At 43.0% G+C, this 16929-nt stretch overlaps 1 long non-coding RNA gene across 1 annotated transcript in view; it reads left to right on the forward strand.

Annotated features, from left to right (window-relative positions):
- The first annotated feature begins 13004 nt into the window (after positions 1–13004).
- LOC144685221 (uncharacterized) overlaps positions 13005–16929 on the forward strand; it is a 137353-nt gene continuing 133428 nt past the window's right edge. The window contains exon 1 of the long non-coding RNA XR_013577675.1: positions 13005–13126. This is a non-coding gene — a long non-coding RNA (uncharacterized LOC144685221). The remainder of the gene's footprint in view (positions 13127–16929) is intronic.

The raw sequence follows: 16929 nt of genomic DNA on the forward strand, positions 1-16929 counted from the left end.
CTCCATCAGCAACACCTTCCAAACTCACAACCTCTACCATCCTCAAGGATGGTAGCAGGTACATGGGAACACCACCACTTGCAATTCCCCTCCAAGTCACACCACCATCCTGACTTGCAATTATATCACCATCACTTTGCTTTTGCTGGGTCAAAAACCTGGAAACTCCCTTCCAGCAGTACTATGGATGTACCTATACCAAATGGATTGCTGCAGTTCAAGAAGGAGGCTCACCACCACCTTCTCTAGGGCAATAACTATGGACCTTTCCAGCAATGCCACATTCCACGAAATAACAGAAAAAAATATTTTATTTTATTTCCTCCTTATTGCAACTTGACACTTGGAGCAATCATTTTTTGAACTAATATTCAGAAGAACTTTATCTCAAGAGTGGCAAGTGCTCAGAATAATCTAAAAACATGCGCAGAGGAGACAAAATACAGAGATGAATGTTGTTCAATGTACCCTGGTTTGAGATTGTGATTTGAAAGTATCATGAACCTATCATATTTTTCATAATATTATTGTAGGCTTATGGGTGTGCGTGTGGATGGTTCTGCATGTGTGACTGATTTAATTAAACTAGAGATGCATAGACTCCAAGATTTAAATTATCAAAAGAGTTATGTGTAAAACAAACTTTTGAAATGGAGATGGATAAGCTAGGATGAGGGTGTGAAGGAAATTTGCATTTTTAGATAAGTGAAGGGGTTGTTTGATTTCCAAAGGGATGGTATAGTGTTTACAACTAACAAGATAAGTGAGGCAAAGCATTATGTTTATCCTTCCCAAAAGTGCTGACCATAATGATGATATGAAAGATTTTTATATTATGGGAAAAGTAAATTTCCAAAGACATGTAGAACAATGGGATTTTACACATTAAAGAGAGAGAAGGAAAGAAGGATGGAGAACTATGTGGGGTGTGGTCATGTACAATCTTGAAAGGTACACAGTGAAACAAACTTGGAAAAAAGCCTCTAGCCACTTGGAAGAAGAATTGCTGCTCCAGCAACTAAAGTTGGGTTAAAAAAACCTTTGAAATTCCACTTTTGAGTGGGTGCTGTGGTAACCTTTCTGGATTGCCTATTTAAGTTTAAAATCTATTTTGGACTGTTGCCTTAAAAGAGGTGTATAGTTGGGAGCCAGGTTAATTAGGAATTTTGGAATTTGTTGCAATGTTAAGTGACTGTAACCTTATGTACGTGTCTGAATTATTTTCTTTTGTTAGTACATGTTTAGTTTAATTTTAAAACCTCTAAAGTTGTTAGTGGACTCATTACTCCTGAATTCAGTACACAAATCTTCTCATAATAAATACAAATTGCAAAACCATTGTAATGGCTTGACCAAGTTTCCCTTGTGGATTTGGTCCACCTGGCATATAACACCTGCCACAACATAACAAAATTTATGGTATTTGAGAGATTCATTTTGATGAGGCACATGACATTTTCTCCTCTCTGATTGCTCTTGTGCTATAAACTAAACTACAGCTTTGAACATCGGAACTTGGGCTGCATATTCTTGCAATTAGCAGGAAACCTCATTAATAATATGGTCCAATTACTCACCTGGGTTTAGAAATTGGGACTACCTCACATGTCAAGTTAAGAAAAAGGTGTTCTCATATTAATGAAGCAATCAAGACAACTTTAGAACAATGCAAAGGTAAAAATAATATAGCTGCTTTTTCATCACATACAGAGGGCCTGTGCACTAGGTTAAGCCAACATTCACTGGGCAGGGGATAGAAATAAATCAGCTGAGGTCCTCACTGCCAATCACTATGCAGTAATACCTGTTGCAAATGTTAAGAGAATGTATGGGTCTTCAGGTGAAGATTTTGTTGCAATGCCTTTCCAGAGAAATAACTGGCCAACATTTTAGCTCAGGTCTTTAGAATTTTTTTTTTTTTGCTTTAGGTAATGGTGGGAAGCAAGAACCTATGGAATTGTATCCCAGCAAGAGTCACCCCTTGGAAGAGGAGAGGAGATGTTTGTGAGAGAGAATAACCCGCAAATTATTAATGTTTAAGGACTTCTCATCCTCAGGATATCAGTTGAACTGGAAAGGCACTAAGTACTGTGGTTAGTTTACAATTGTTTTGAACTGACCTTGTAACAGCCTCAAAGTACAAGTCAAGTACATTGTTCCACAGAAAAAAAAAATCTCTTTGCAATTGTCAACGGCTTTTGTGAATCACCAAAGCAATTTACATAAGGTCAAATAGTTAATGAGCAGGTGGATCATAAATGTAGGTTGACAGCCACTAATAGCCTCCAGACAAATTCCAGTCATAGACAGCTTTCAAGGCCTTAGCATTTCAAATTGGACACAGATCTCATGAGGAAATGTTGTTTGAAGCATGATTAAATCACATGATGAATAAATAATAAATCAGGTAGGGAGCTGCACTTGCCTAACAAATTTGCCAGTAGGGAAAAGAGTTCAAGCGGATTTTATTTTTGCAATGATTGTTACATGTCACTTGTCCAGAGAAATCCATGGAAACCAGCTAACATTGGGCTGTGTCTTTCTCTTCTGTTGTTATTTTTGTCATGAAAACAAAATTGTCGGTCATGTGACTTTGAAATTTACGCTTCCTGAGAATATTATTTTGAAAGCGGTAAGAGAAAAATAATGGATCTCAACCCGTTTGTAAAGGAGCTGGGAGAGCAGAGCTGACTGAGGGAGTTCAGTGAGGAGGGAACGAGGTGATGCTTTGAGTGCTGTGAGTATGGTCGGGTGAGTATTTACTATTTTTATTGCTTATAGTTTTTAAAGTCTTATTTTGTGGTTCATCATTTGTAAGGGCTATATTCTGTAACATCGAGGAGCAGAGAAGAAGGTCCTTAGAGTAATTGATATTATTTGATATTAAGTATCTTCCAAAAAGTTTTATTTAATTTAAAGTGGGAAGTCATGGCAGGAGAGCTCAAAGCCATAGTGTGCACCTCCTGCTCCATGTGGGAAGCCGTGAACACTCCCAGTGCCCGGGGACAACATGTGTGCAGGAAGTGTCTCTAGCTGCAGCTCCTGGAAGCCGGGTTTCAGAGCTGGAGTAGCGGCTGGGGACACTGTGGAGCATCTGCGAGGTGGAGAGTATCGTGGATAGCACTTATAGAGAGGTGGTCACACTGCAGGCTAAGAGTCCAAAGGCAGTAAGGGAATGGGTGACCACCAGGTAGAGCAAGAGGACTAGGCAGGCAGTGCAGGAATCGCCTGTGGTTATTCCCCCACAAAACAGATATACTGCTTTGGATAATGTTGAGGGGAATGGCCTCTCAGGGGAAAGCAGCAACAACCAAATTTGTTACACCGCAGTTGGCTCTGCTGCACAGGGGAGGAATAAAAACTGTGGGAATGCAATAGTTATAGGGGGTTCGTTTGTAAGGGGAATAGATAAGCATTTCTGTGGCTGCAAATGAGACTTCAGGATGGTATGTTGCCTCCCTGGTGCTAGGGTCAAGGATGTCTCAGAGCAGCTACAGGACATTCTGAAGGGGGAGGGTGAACAGCCAGTGGTCATGGTACACATTGGTACAAACAACAGAGATAAAAAAAGGGATGAGGTCCTAAAAGCAGAATATAGGGAGTCAGGAAGTAAGCTGAAAAGTAGGACCTCAAAAGCACTGATCTCAAGATTACTACCAGTGCCACATGCTAGTCAGAGTAGAAATAGCAGGATATATCGTATAAATGCGTGGCTGAAGAGATGGTGTGAGGGGGAGGGTTTCAGATTCCTGGGACATTGAGACCAGTTCAGGGGGAGGTGGGACCAATACAAACTGGATGGGTTACACCTGGGTAGGACTGGGACTGATGTAATAGGGGGAATATTTGCTAGAGTGGTTGGGGAATATTTAAACTAAAATGGCAGGGGGATGGGAACCTATGCAAGGAGCCAGAGGAGAGGGAATCTAGGACAAAAACAAAAGAACAAAAGGGGAATAAGAAAAGTGATAGGCAGGAAAATCAAGGGCAAGAATCAAACAGGGCCTCAGTGAAAAATAGTGGGATGGGACAAGTATTATTAAAAAGACAAGCCTTAAGGCTTTGTGCCTAAACGAGAGGAGTATTCGCAATAAAGTGGATGAATTAACCGCGCAAATAGATGTAAACAGGTATGATATTGTCGGGATTAAGGAGGCATGGCTGCAGGGTGATCAGGGATGGGAACTGAACATCCAGGGGTATTCAGTATTTAGGAAGGACAGACAAAAAGGAAAAGGTGGTGGAGTTGCATTGCTGGTTAAAGAGGAAATTAACACAATAGTGAGGAAAGATATTAGCTCTGACGATGTGGAATCTGTATGGGTAGAGCTGAGAAACACTAAGGGGCAAAAAACGTTAGTTGGGGTTGTATATAGACCCCCAAACTGTAGTGGTGATGTTGGGAATGGCATTAAACAGGAAATTAGAGACGCATGCAATAAAGGAACATCTGTAATTATGGGTGACTTTAATCTGCATATAGATTGGGCAAATCAAATTAGTAAAAATACCATAGAGGAGGAATTCCTGGACTGTATATGGGATGGTTTTCTGGGCCAATATGTTGAGGAACCAAGTAGAGAACAGGCCATCCTAGTTTGGATATTGTGTAATGAGAGAGGAATAATTGGCAATCTAGTTGTGCAAGCCCCTTCGGGGATGAGCAACCATAATATGATAGAATTCTTCATCAAGATGGAGACTGACGTAGTTTGTTCTGAGACTAGGGTCCTGAATCTTAATAAAGGAAACTATGATGCTATGAGTCGCAAGTTGGCTATGATGGATTGGGAAACGTTATTTAAAGGGGTGACAGTGGATAGGCAATGGCAAACATTCAAAGGGCATATGGGTTAACTGTAACAATTGTTTATTTCTGTCTAGTGCAAAAGTAAAACAGGAAAGATAGTCAAACCATGGCTTACAAGGGAAATTAGAGATAGTGTTAGATCAAAGAAAGAGGCATACAAATTGGCCAGAAAAAACAACAGACCTGAGGATTGGGAGCAGTTTAGAATTCAGCAAAGGAGGATCAAGGGATTGATAAAGAAGGGAAAAATAGAGTAAGAGAGTAATCTTGCGGGGAACATAAAAACTGACTATAAAAGTTTCTATATATATGTGAAGAGAAAAAGATTGGTGAAGACAAATGTAGGTCCCTTACAGCCAGAAGCAGGGGGATTTTTAATGGGGAACAAAGAAATGGCTGAGCAACTAAATACATACTTGGATTCTGTCTTCACAAAGGAGGACAGAAATAACATACCAGAAATGTTGGGGAATACAGGGTTTAGTGAGAGGGAGTATTAGTGGCAAAATGGTGTTGGAGAAATTGATGGGATTGAAGGCTGATAAATCCCCAGGGCCTGATAATCTCCATCCCAGAGTACTTAAGGAAGTGGCACTAGAAATAGTGGATGCACTGGTGGTCATCTTCCGAGATACTATAGACTCTGGAACAGTTCCTACAGATTGGAGGGTAGCTAATGTAACCCCACTATTTAAAAAGAGATGCAGAGAGAAAACAGGGAATTATAGACCAGTCAGCCTGACTTCGGTAGTGGGGAAAATTCTACAGTCCATTATTAAAGATTTAATAGCTGAGCACTTGGAAAATAGTGGCAGAATTGGACAGAGTCAGCATGGATTTATGAAAGGGAAATCATGCTTGACAAATTTACTGGAATTTTCCGAGAATGTAACTAGTAGAGTTGATGAGGGGGAGCTAGTGGATGTGATTTACTTGGACTTTCAGGAGGCTTTTGACAAAGTCCCACATAAGAGATTGGCGTGTAAAATTAAAGCGCATGGGATTGGGGGTAGTGTATTGAGATGGGAAGAAAACTGGTTGGCAGACAGGAAACAAAGAGTAGGAATAAACGGGTCTTTTTCTGAATGGCAGGCAGTGACTAGTGGGGTACCGCAGGGATTTGTGCTGGGACCTCAGCTATTCACAATATATATTAATGATTTAGATGAGGGAACAAAATGTAATATCTCCAAATTTGCAGATGACACAAAGCTGGGTGGGAGGGTGAGCTGTGAGGAGGATGCAGAGAGGCTTCAGTGTGATTTGGACAAGCCGAGTGAGTGGGCAAATGCATGGCAGATGCAGTATAAAGTGGATAAATGTGTGGTTATCCATTTTGGTAGCAAAAACAGGAAGGCAGTTTATTATCCGAATGACTATAAATTGAGAGAGGGGAATGTGCAACGAGACCTGGGTGACTTGAAAACTTGTCACTGAAGGTAAGCACGCAGGTGCAGCAGTCGGTAAAGAATGCAAATGGCATGTTGGCCTTCATAGTGAGAAAAATCAAATACAGGAGCAGGAACATCTTGCTGCAATTATACAGGGACTTGGTGAGACCACACCTGGAATATCGTGTGCAGTTTTGGTCTCCTTACCCGAGGAAGGATGTTCTTGCTATAGAGGGAAAGCAGCGAAGGTTTACCAGACTGATTCGTGGGATGGCAGGACTGACATATGAGGAGAGATTGAGTTGGTTAGGATTATATTCGCTGGAGTTCAGAAGAATGAGAGGGGTTCTAATAGAAATCTATAAAATTCTAATGGGACAAGACAGTTTTCTGAGTCAATGAGCCAATGAATCCATACAAATAAATATGAAGCCAGCTAATTAATACAATGGTGGGGTGCAAAATATCTATGGGAATTAGTTCATTGTCAATTGGGAAATATCTTTTCACCCTTAAAAAGTTTTTAAAAATTAATTCAGGTTGTACTCATGTCTGTCCATCAGATGTTGTGAAAAATAATTGAATGTAAAAGACCTTCAGATGGAGAAAAAGGACTTGTTACTCATTTTTAGGAGAACTTCTATCTCCGGGGTAGCAATTACTCTGAATGAACAGTTTGTCAGTTTTTTTTTATCAGTATGATCCCATTATCTCCTCCTGTTCCCCTTTTCATTTAAAGTACCAAAGAAAATATATGAAGTAAAAACAGAAAATGCTGGAAATACTCTCAGATCTGGTCGCATCAGTGGAGGGAGAAACAGAGTTAATAGCCTTGACGTTCAATCCAGGGTTGGAAAACCGAAGCCCTGATCGTTTCCGTCTCCTGACCCCGCACTGGGCCTGCATTGCTGCCAAGGTGCTACCTTCAAATGCAGATCACCAAATTAGGCCAGAGACAAGAGATCAAAGGGCCAACGGCCCCATGGGGCAGAGACCTAACCAAACGACCAACAATGAAGTCGCATACCCATTTTGCCAACACTTTTCTTCAGTATTAACATGAACTGATGGCTCCCCGCGTTGCACCTGACAAAACCGCTATGCACCGAACTGTTCCAATTCGCTGACCTACAGTTTTCAAATTGCCTCCTGGTCCTCTCTAGCCCAATAACAAGCTCTTCCAGGATCTTGAAGGGCAGTTAATTGGAGGTGAGCATGTTCATGGCTCCCCCCAACCCTCGTTTTGCAAATAGCAGCACGTCCCAGAAGTGTCAGGGCACTGACACAGACTCCGGGAAAGCTATTTTCAAAGCGCGCTTGCAACAATCCCAACATTTCAGGTCGAACTGGGAAAAGTTAGAGATTAAATAGGTTTTAAGGACATGAAAGAGAGGAGGGTGGAAAAAAGGAACAAAAATGAAGGTCTTGTGATTGGGTGGGTGACAAGAGGGGTTAACTAACAAAGGAGGCAGTTGTGCAAAGCCAAAGGGAGTGGTAATGGTCAAGTGAAGAAAACAAAAGGTATGTCACGAGGAGGTGTGAATGGCAAAATAGTGAAAAATTGCTGCCCAAATGAAAAAAAAGGGAAAGAAACAAGAGTAAAGCCAATACGTGCAAAGACAAAGCAAACAACATGGTGGCAGGAGTTACGTTTTGAAATTGTTGAACTCAATGTTGAGTCCAGAAGGCTGTAAATACCTAATCAAAAGATGATGTGCTGTTTGTCAAGTTTATATTGAGCTGTGTTAGAACATTGCAGCAGGCCAATGACAGAGGTGTCAATCTGAGTGCAAGATGGAGAATTAAAATGATAGGCAACTGGAAACTCAGGGCCATGTTTTCAGATGAATGGAGATGTCCTGCAAAGGGGTCACCTAATCTACATTTGAAATCCCAGTGTAGAGGGCACCACATTGTGAGCAGGTAATAGAGTGATCTAAATTGAGAAATGCACATTTAAATTGCTTCTTCACTTTTAATATATGGTGGGCCTTGGACAATAAGGAGAAGGTGAAAGGGCAGGTGTTGTATCTCCTGCGCTTGCATGGAAAGTTGCCATGGGCAGGGCAGGGAGCATTGGAGGTGATTGAGGAATGGGCTTGAGTATCAGGGAGGGATTGGCCCCTTTGGAATGCTGAAAGGGAAGGGGAGGGGAAGATGTGTTTGGTGGTGATGGTGGCATTGGTCGAGGTTTTCTATCGGATACAGAGGCTGGTGGGATGGAAGGTGAGAACAACTCTATCATGGTTCTGGAGGGAGGAGAAGGGGTGAGGGTAGAAGTGTGGGAATTTGGGGTGAACATGATTGAGAGGCCTGTCAACCACAGAGGTGGGGGGAAATCCTCAGCTGAGGAAAAAACAAGACATATCAGAAGCAATGGCATGAAAGGGTCAGAACAGAAATGATGAGGATGGAGAAACTAGGAGAATGAAATGGAATCTTTACAGGAAGCAGGGTGTGAAGAAGTGTATTTGAGGTAGCTGTGGGAGTCAGTGAGCTTATAATGAATATTGGTTGACCGACTGAGAAATAGAGAAGTTGAGGAAGTGAAAGGAAGAGTGAGAGGTGGACTAAGAGAAGGTGAGAGAAGGGTTGAAAATATATGGCTCATTTCCAGATGTAACTAACAAACTAGCAAGCAAGAGTATAATAGTGTATCAGCATCCTGGAGGTTACCATTGACCAGAAACTGAACTGGACCAGCCATATAAATACTGTGGTCAGAGGCTGTGAATTCTGCAGAGAGTAACTCACCTCCTGACTCCCCAAAGCTTGTCCAAAAGGCACAAGTCAGGAGTGTGATGGACCACGCTCCACTTGCCTGGATGAGTGCAGCTCCAACAACATTCAAGAAGCTCGACACCATCCAGGAACAAACAGCCCACTTGATTGGCACCCTATCTACCACATTCAACATTCACTCCCTCCACCACTGATGCACAGTGGCAGCAGTGTGCACCGTCTACAAGGTGCACTGCAGAAACTTACCAAGGCTCCATCGACAGCACCTTCCAAACCCACAACCTCTTTCAACTCTAAAGACAAGGGCAGCAGGTGCATGGGAACACCGCCACCTGCAAGTTCTCCTCCAAGTCACGCACCATCCTAGCTTGGAAATATATCGCTGTTCGTTCACTGTTGCTGGGTCAAAATCCTGGAACTCACTCCCTAACAGCACTGTGGGTGTTCCTACAACACATGGACTGCAGCAGTTCAAGAAGGCAGCTCGCCGCCACCTTCTCAAGGGCAATTAGGGATGGGCAATAAATGCTGGTCTAGCCGTCGAAACCACATTCCATTAAAGAATTTTTAAAAAGTTAACCAGAGTGAATGTTTACAAGTCGACCCACAGGATGCTGGCAGGAAGGTTCCCTGGTAAAGCTCTCCTTATCTAATTCATTTTTACCTCCTTCACACCCTGGCAGACAACCAGATGCAGAGCTATTAGGGCAAGGAAGACCGTATAGGGAACAGTGATGGAAATCAGAAGTGTTGTAGTGTGGACAAGATAGGGGATAGGTCAAGACAGATAAGGTAGGGGAACATAATAGTGAACCACGCTAGCAAATCTGGCCAATGATATAAGCTAAGATCTTTTGATAGAGTTGATGCAAGTATTGGTGATCCTCAATGTTTCAGAAACTACAAACATCATGTCAGTTTTGAACTCTCGGCTTTGAGATCAGAATGTTGAGGATTTAAGTCCAGCGCCACAGACCTAAGCACCTAATCCATCACAGTATTGGGGGTGTGTGCCATTGATGGAAGTGCTGTCTTTTGAATGAGACATTAATCTGCTCTCCCAAATGGATAAAAAAGATCCTTTGCCACTATGTTGAGAAACAAAACAAATTCTTCACGATTTCCTGGCCAATATTTATCCTTCAACCAATATCATAAATATGGTTATTATATAGTCACTATCACATTTCTGCTTGTGGGTTCTTGGTGGGCACAAATTGGCTGCTGCAATTCTTACAACAGTAACTATGGCTGAATGTTCCTGGCTCATTGGCATTGGGCGGGAGGCAGGAGAGCTGACAAAGGGGAGCCTGACATCTTCCCACCACTGTGGCATTTTGCCATTGTAGCAGGAAACTTGGCAGCATGGCCGCCCACTAGGTGGTCATGAAAGATGCTATATAAACGTGTGCTCTTTCTTTCTAAAAGCCTGTACGGCTCAAGGAATTAACCCTTACTAGGATCACTATTTCTATGGTAATATTGCCCCCACATTTCAACATGCAATTGGAACTAACTGCAATGAAAAAATATGCAAGGACAAAAATAAATTTAAAAATTATGATCGGGCAAACATGATTAAGATAAAGCTGAATACATTTAGCTGCATGATACAGCCTCACAATTTAAATGCACAACAATAAACAATTCAAACTCGCTTAGCTTGCACTCCCATTCAGTACTCTTTGTTTGTTTTGGTTTCATATGTTTCATATGAGTGGAATGTTTACTGCAGAGGTTGCTTTATAAGCAGGGGAGCGGAAGGAGAGACGGAAGATGCATTATTCTTTGCAGAAGAACTAACTTCTTAACAATGACTGATCAACAGTGACACTGACATATTTACGGCAGTCCTGTCTCACTAGAGACATTCGTACTGCCATGCAACGTACAACGAATGCTGAGCAAGCATCACCCTCACAAATAGCTTCTGAGTTACTTTCAGCTGTGGTCGTAACTACACTCATGAATTTTAATGACAGATTCCTTCCGGGCATCAGGGACTGATTACACCACATTCGAGGTTCCGCCATGCTAAGCTGCATTGAAAGGTTAATAGTGCAACAGTCCTATGGGCTATCAGATCTCTCAACTTTCCAACTAATAGGTGGGCCCATTTATTAGTTAACCTTCCATGAAAAGCACATCATGGTTAATGACAAATGGTTCTATCCTATTCTTCTGAAACTAGAAAGCATGTCAATGTTGCAGAATGAAATTAGAATGTGAATGAAATGTAGAATGAAGACTGAAAGTTTTATTTATTTGGTTCAGCCTTGCAGGAGTGTTTCCAAGATTCTGCTTTTGACTCCAGAGGAAGCTTATGAATTCGGAGAAGGAAACAAGATGAACTATTCAGCATTATTCCCAAATTTAATACACTTCCCTGATAGTTTGTAATGATTGTATCTTTTCAACTTTGACCCCTCGATAAAAGTGTCCAACACTACTACATGTTCAGAAGAGCAAAGATAAGCTTCAAATAAAATGTTTTATTTGCATATTAAATTACACTGTCCTCCATGGAAAATATCTTTATTGATCAAATTTACAATTCTCTGGATAAGAGAGACTTAACCTAACTGAAACATTCAGCTGGATTTTGCTTTTCTTGGAATTGAGGAACAGAAACTGAAGGGTCAGCTCGCTCCCAGCCCCACTATCTCAGTGTGTCCAATCAAGCATTGAATGGCCAATTAGTTGCTGCCCAGCGGGAAAGAGGCCAATTAGAGGAGCAAAGCTGGGCTCCGTGCCAAATTAGCACTGTAGGTGTTATGTGGCAGAAGGGTAGTGCCGTGAACAGGAAGTCAGTCATAGCTAGAATTGTAAAGGCACACTGCTTCTCAGAATTAGTGTTTATTTTTTATGGAAGGCACAAGAAAGTTAAAAAAAATGTCATTAAAAAAAACCATACGGATGCTGCTATCTTCAACAGCTGGATCTGCTGGTACATTCAACCCATGGTTCTGGTGGTAGTTCTTTTCTTCCACCCTTGTGCCACCTCATTATAGCTGCTGTAAAATACTCACAAAATTTTTCACATCCGGCACTCGAAAAATGTAATGTAAAATTACAGATGATTGGGTTGTTAACAACCTTAATAATTAGTGCTTTCGAAATGGCGGGTAGGCTGCCAATTTTCATGCCTGCTTGCCTTCTGTATTCTGGGAGATTGACATGATCACGGTGTAGTCCCAACATAGTGCCATCAAGCCCTATTTTTACGTTCACTCAGTGGGGTGGGGATGAAGTGGGGTGGTATTAGATCTTCAAACATCAACTCCAGCCCATTGAGTTGCAGACATGTGCAACTTCATTTGAGGAATTCTAAAGCTTGATGAAAATTCTCGACTTCAGGCTGCCAATAGAACATAAACTAAAAAAGTAATGGACCAGCCACTTGTGGCTGTGTGGGTAGGTGCATTACCCACTGTAAGGAAGGTACCAGGTTTAATTTCCAGTCTGTGCTCACCATATCAACTTAACTGACATTAACAGTAACACACAATGGGCGGATTTATCCCCTCCAGCCTGCGACAGGTTTTGTGGTGTGTGTGGCCAGAAAATTCAGAGAGAGGCCAAAAATTGGAAACCTGCCAATGGTAAAACAGTTCGGAATTTTCCCCTCACCACTTTTTGTGGCAGGTCAGGATTCCTGCTGATCCATGGCGGGGACCCCATTTGCATATATTACCATTTCGTAAATGATCATTAAAAACACCACTTGCTGGAATCATGTAGCCCCTCCCAATCTAGTGCCACATAAGCGGGAAATTAGACCGGGCTGAAACATGTTTGAAAATAAGCGGCGTGCAATTGTCAGCCCTCATTTTGCTCCTGATTTTGAGGTGCATGCAACACTCATAACAGTGAGAGAGTGCGAGGAGCAGCCGGGCCATTAACAGTGAGAGAGTGAGAGGAGCAGCAGGGCCTTTAACAGCGAGAGTGCAAGAGGAGCAGCTGGGCCATTAACAGTGAAAGAGTGTGAGAGGAGCAGCGGGGTCATTAACAGTGAGAGAGTGCAAAGAGCAGCTTGGCCATTAACAGTGAGAGAGTGCAAAGAGCAGCAGGGCCATTAACAGTGAGAGAGTGCAAGAAGAGTGAGGGGCCATTAAAGAGCATGGAGAGAGAGGCAAGAGACAATTAAAAAGCACGGAGTGCAGCTGATTGGTGGGTATGAATGGTGAGTATTTCTATTCTTTAAAGTAAAAGTAGGGTCTTTAGTTTGTGTTTAGGTCTAGGCTTTTTCTTTCTTTTTGCTCTTTTCTTAAAACTAGCTTGTTAGGTATAAGATTGATGCTGGTGTGTAAAACAAATTACAATAAAGCGTAAAGAGTGGGGAGTCTAGAGTAATTCATTAGGTAATTAAATAAAATACGATAGCGAAGACAGGATAGGTAATGTGTTGCTGCTGCAGCATGTGGGAAATAGACACTAAGGTGATCCAGAGTGAACACATCTGTAGTTAATGTTTGCAGGTCGAGGAACTTCAGATCCGAGTTAAAGCACAAAGGGATTTGGGGGTCCTCGTGCATGAATCACAAAAAGCTAATATACAAGTTCAGCAGGTAATAGGAAAGGCAAGTGGAATGTTGGCCTTTATTTCAAAGGGAATGGAGTATAAATATAGGGAAGTCTTGCTAAAACTATACAAGGCTCTAGTTGGAGCACACCTAGAATACTGTGAATAGTTTTGGTCTCCTTATCTAAGGAAAGTTATACTGGCATTGGAGGCAGACCAGAGAAGGTTCACTAGGTTGATCCCGGGTATGGAGGGATTTTCTTATGAGGAGAGGTTGTGTTGGTTGACCTTGCACTCATTGGAATTTAGAAGAATGAGAGGCGACCTTATTGAAATATATAAGATTCTTGGGGGGCTTGACAGGGTAGATGCTGAGAGGTTGTTTTCCCTTGTGGGAGAGTCTAGGACCAGAGGGCATAATCTCAGAGTAAGGAGGCATCCATTTAAAACAGAGATGAGGAGGAATTTCTTCTCTCAGAGGGTATTGAATCTGTGGAGTTCTTTACTGCAGAGGGCTGCAGAGGCTGGGTCGTTAGTATATTCAAGGCTGAGATAGAGAGGTTTTTAATCAGTAAGGGAATCAAGGGTTTGGGGGTAAAGGCAGGAAAGTGGAATTGAGGATTATCAGATCAGCCATGATCTTATTGAATGGCGGAGCTGGCGCTTTGGGCCGAATGGCCTACTTCTGCTCCTACGTCTTATGGTCTTATGGTATTCAGAGCCAACCTGTAACAGTGCCTCTCCGGGCTCTTACCAAAGCCAGTGAGATGCTACACTGGTGGGAGTGTAGGCTTGCTCACCTCACTGACTTCCTCTGTTGTCTGGGAGGGTGTTTCCTGGGGGCTCAGGCAGGGCAGCAAATAAGACAGAGACCAGCATTGTGACCAGATTGGTTGGGAGGGGGGATGGGGGTGGGAGTCTTGGGGAGGAGGAAGGGGACACAGGAGAAAGGGCCAAAGGTGTGGTTGGGGAGGGGGGTGCGGGCAAATGATAGCAGGCAAAGCGGAGACTGAGGGTGGGGAAGATAGAGCCCAACATTCAAGACTGGAATGCACAGTAGGGGATGGAATGGGAAGAGAACTGCATGGATTGGAGGGGATGCATGCTGACTGCATAATACAGGGGGTGGTTTATGTTAATGTGGCACAAGAGGGTAAGGCTTGTACAGGGACTCATGGAAGTGGGAGGGTGGAGGGTGGGAAGGAACATTGTATTGTCAGCAGTCAAGAAGGAATAGGAGAGTGAGGAAAAATACTGTCATAGTCCCTGGTCTGGGGCCAAGAAGTCAGGGTGTGAGAGTGAAGTCAGTCCTGGGGCTTTGCGGCCATGCTACAGGCCTATGCATGGCATGCACATCGTAGTCCCACTCCAGGGAGGGGCAAGGGCTGTGTGCTCAATTAGGATAAGGCACAGCTTAGTGTGCAGGGCATGGTTATCGTCTTACAGTCATTGGCCATGGTCATGTCTGGTCTGGTACTGGGCTGCAGATGGGATGGTAAGGGTTAGGGGAGGCATCTGCAGCCTGTTAAGGGGGAAAACATAATACAGAGGAGGGTTTTTGAAACTCTTGGGGAGGGGGACATCTCCCCTGGAATTGACCATGCACACAGCCTCAAGATGGGGAAAGGGTGAGGTCCACAGTGGGCATGGGGACGTCAACAGTTATGGGTTCAGGTGACAGGGTTGGAACAACAATCACAATAACAATAGAATCCAAGGTTACTGGGGGAGGCTGGAGAATAACGGGAGGGAGCTTTTCCTGCACACCGTGGGATACCAGGGAGATTGGAGGGACAGCAACACTCACGGAGAGAGGATTGAAGCTTGTCTCTCAGTAAAATCAGCATGCCACCATCTTGGCTAGTAAAAAATCAAAAGTGGCAAAGAATCTGGATGGGGGGTGATCAGAGTCAGTGTGGGAGGAGCCCAGGGCTGCACTCAGGGGCCCATTTCAGGGGCAGCCTCAACCTGCTTGTACTCAAAACATTGAAATGGTGTCTGGGCTGATAGAAAAAAGGAACACTTCCTTGAGAAGGTTCTATTGAAGCCATTAGCCTTTTTTGGGCTATAAGAAGAGGAAACATACATAGAAAACATCGAAAATAGGAGCAGGAGTAGGCCATTAGGCCCTCTGAGTATGCTCCACCATTCATTAAGATCATGGCTGATCACCCAACTCAATAGCCTGCTCCCGCTTTCTCTCCATATCCTTCGATCCCATTTGCCCCAAGAGCTATATCTAACTCCTTCTTGAAATCATGCAATGTTTTGGCTTCAACTACTTGCTGTGGTAGCAAATTCCACAGGCTCACCACTCTCTGGGTGAAGAAATTTCTCCTCATCTCAGTCCTAAATGGTCTACACCGTAACCTCAGACTGTTCTAGACTCCCCCACCATTGGGAACATCCTTCCTGCATCTACCCGTCTAGTCCTGTTAGAATTTTATAGGTTTCTATAAGATCCTGGCTTATTCTTCTGAACTTCAGCAAATATAATCCTAACCAACTCAATCTCTCCTCACATGTCAGTCCTGCCATCCCAGGAATCAGTCTGGTAAACCTTTGCTACACTCCCTCAAAAGCAAGACCATCCTTCCTCAGATAAGGAGACCAAAATTGCACACAGTATTCCAGGTATGGTCTCACCAAGTCCCTGTATAATTGTAGCAAGACATCCCGGGGCCTGTACTCAAATCCTCTCGCTATGAAGGCAAACATGCCATTTGCATTCTTTACCGCCTGCATGATTACCTTCAGCGGCTGGTGTATGAGGACACCCAGGTCTCGTTGCACATTCCCCTCTCTCAATTTATAGCCATTCAGGTAATAACTTGCCTTCTTGTTTTTGCTACCAAAGTGGATAACCTCACATTTATCGACATTATACTGCATCTGCCATGCATTTACCCACTCACTCAGCTTGTCCAAATCACACTGAAGCATCTCTGCATCCTCCTCACAGCTCACCCTCCCACCCAGCTTTGTGTCATCTGCAAATTTGGAAAAATTACATTTTGTTCCCTCATCTAAATCATTAATATATATTGTGAATAGCTGGGGTCCCAGCACTGATCCCTGCGGTACCCCACTATTCACTGCCTGCCATTCGGAAAAAGACCCGTTTATTCCTACTCTTTGTTTCCTGTCGGCCAACCAGTTTTCTATCCATCTCAATACGCTACCCCAATCCCATGTACTTTAATTTTACAAGCTAATCTCTTATGTGGGGCTTTGTCGAAAGCCTCCTGAAAGTCCAAATAAACCACATCCACTTGTTACAAGTTCAAAAAATTCCAGTAGATTTGTCAAGCATGATTTCCCTTTCATAAATCCATGCTGACTCTGTCCAATTCTGCCACTGTTTTCCAAGTGCTCAGCTATTATATCTTTTACAATGGACTCCATAATTTTCCCCACTACCGACGACAGGCTGACTGGTCTATAATTCCCTGTTTTCTCTCTGC

The sequence above is a fragment of the Cetorhinus maximus genome, chromosome 10 (assembly GCF_964194155.1).
Source record: "Cetorhinus maximus chromosome 10, sCetMax3.hap1.1, whole genome shotgun sequence".
NCBI lineage: Eukaryota > Metazoa > Chordata > Chondrichthyes > Lamniformes > Cetorhinidae > Cetorhinus > Cetorhinus maximus.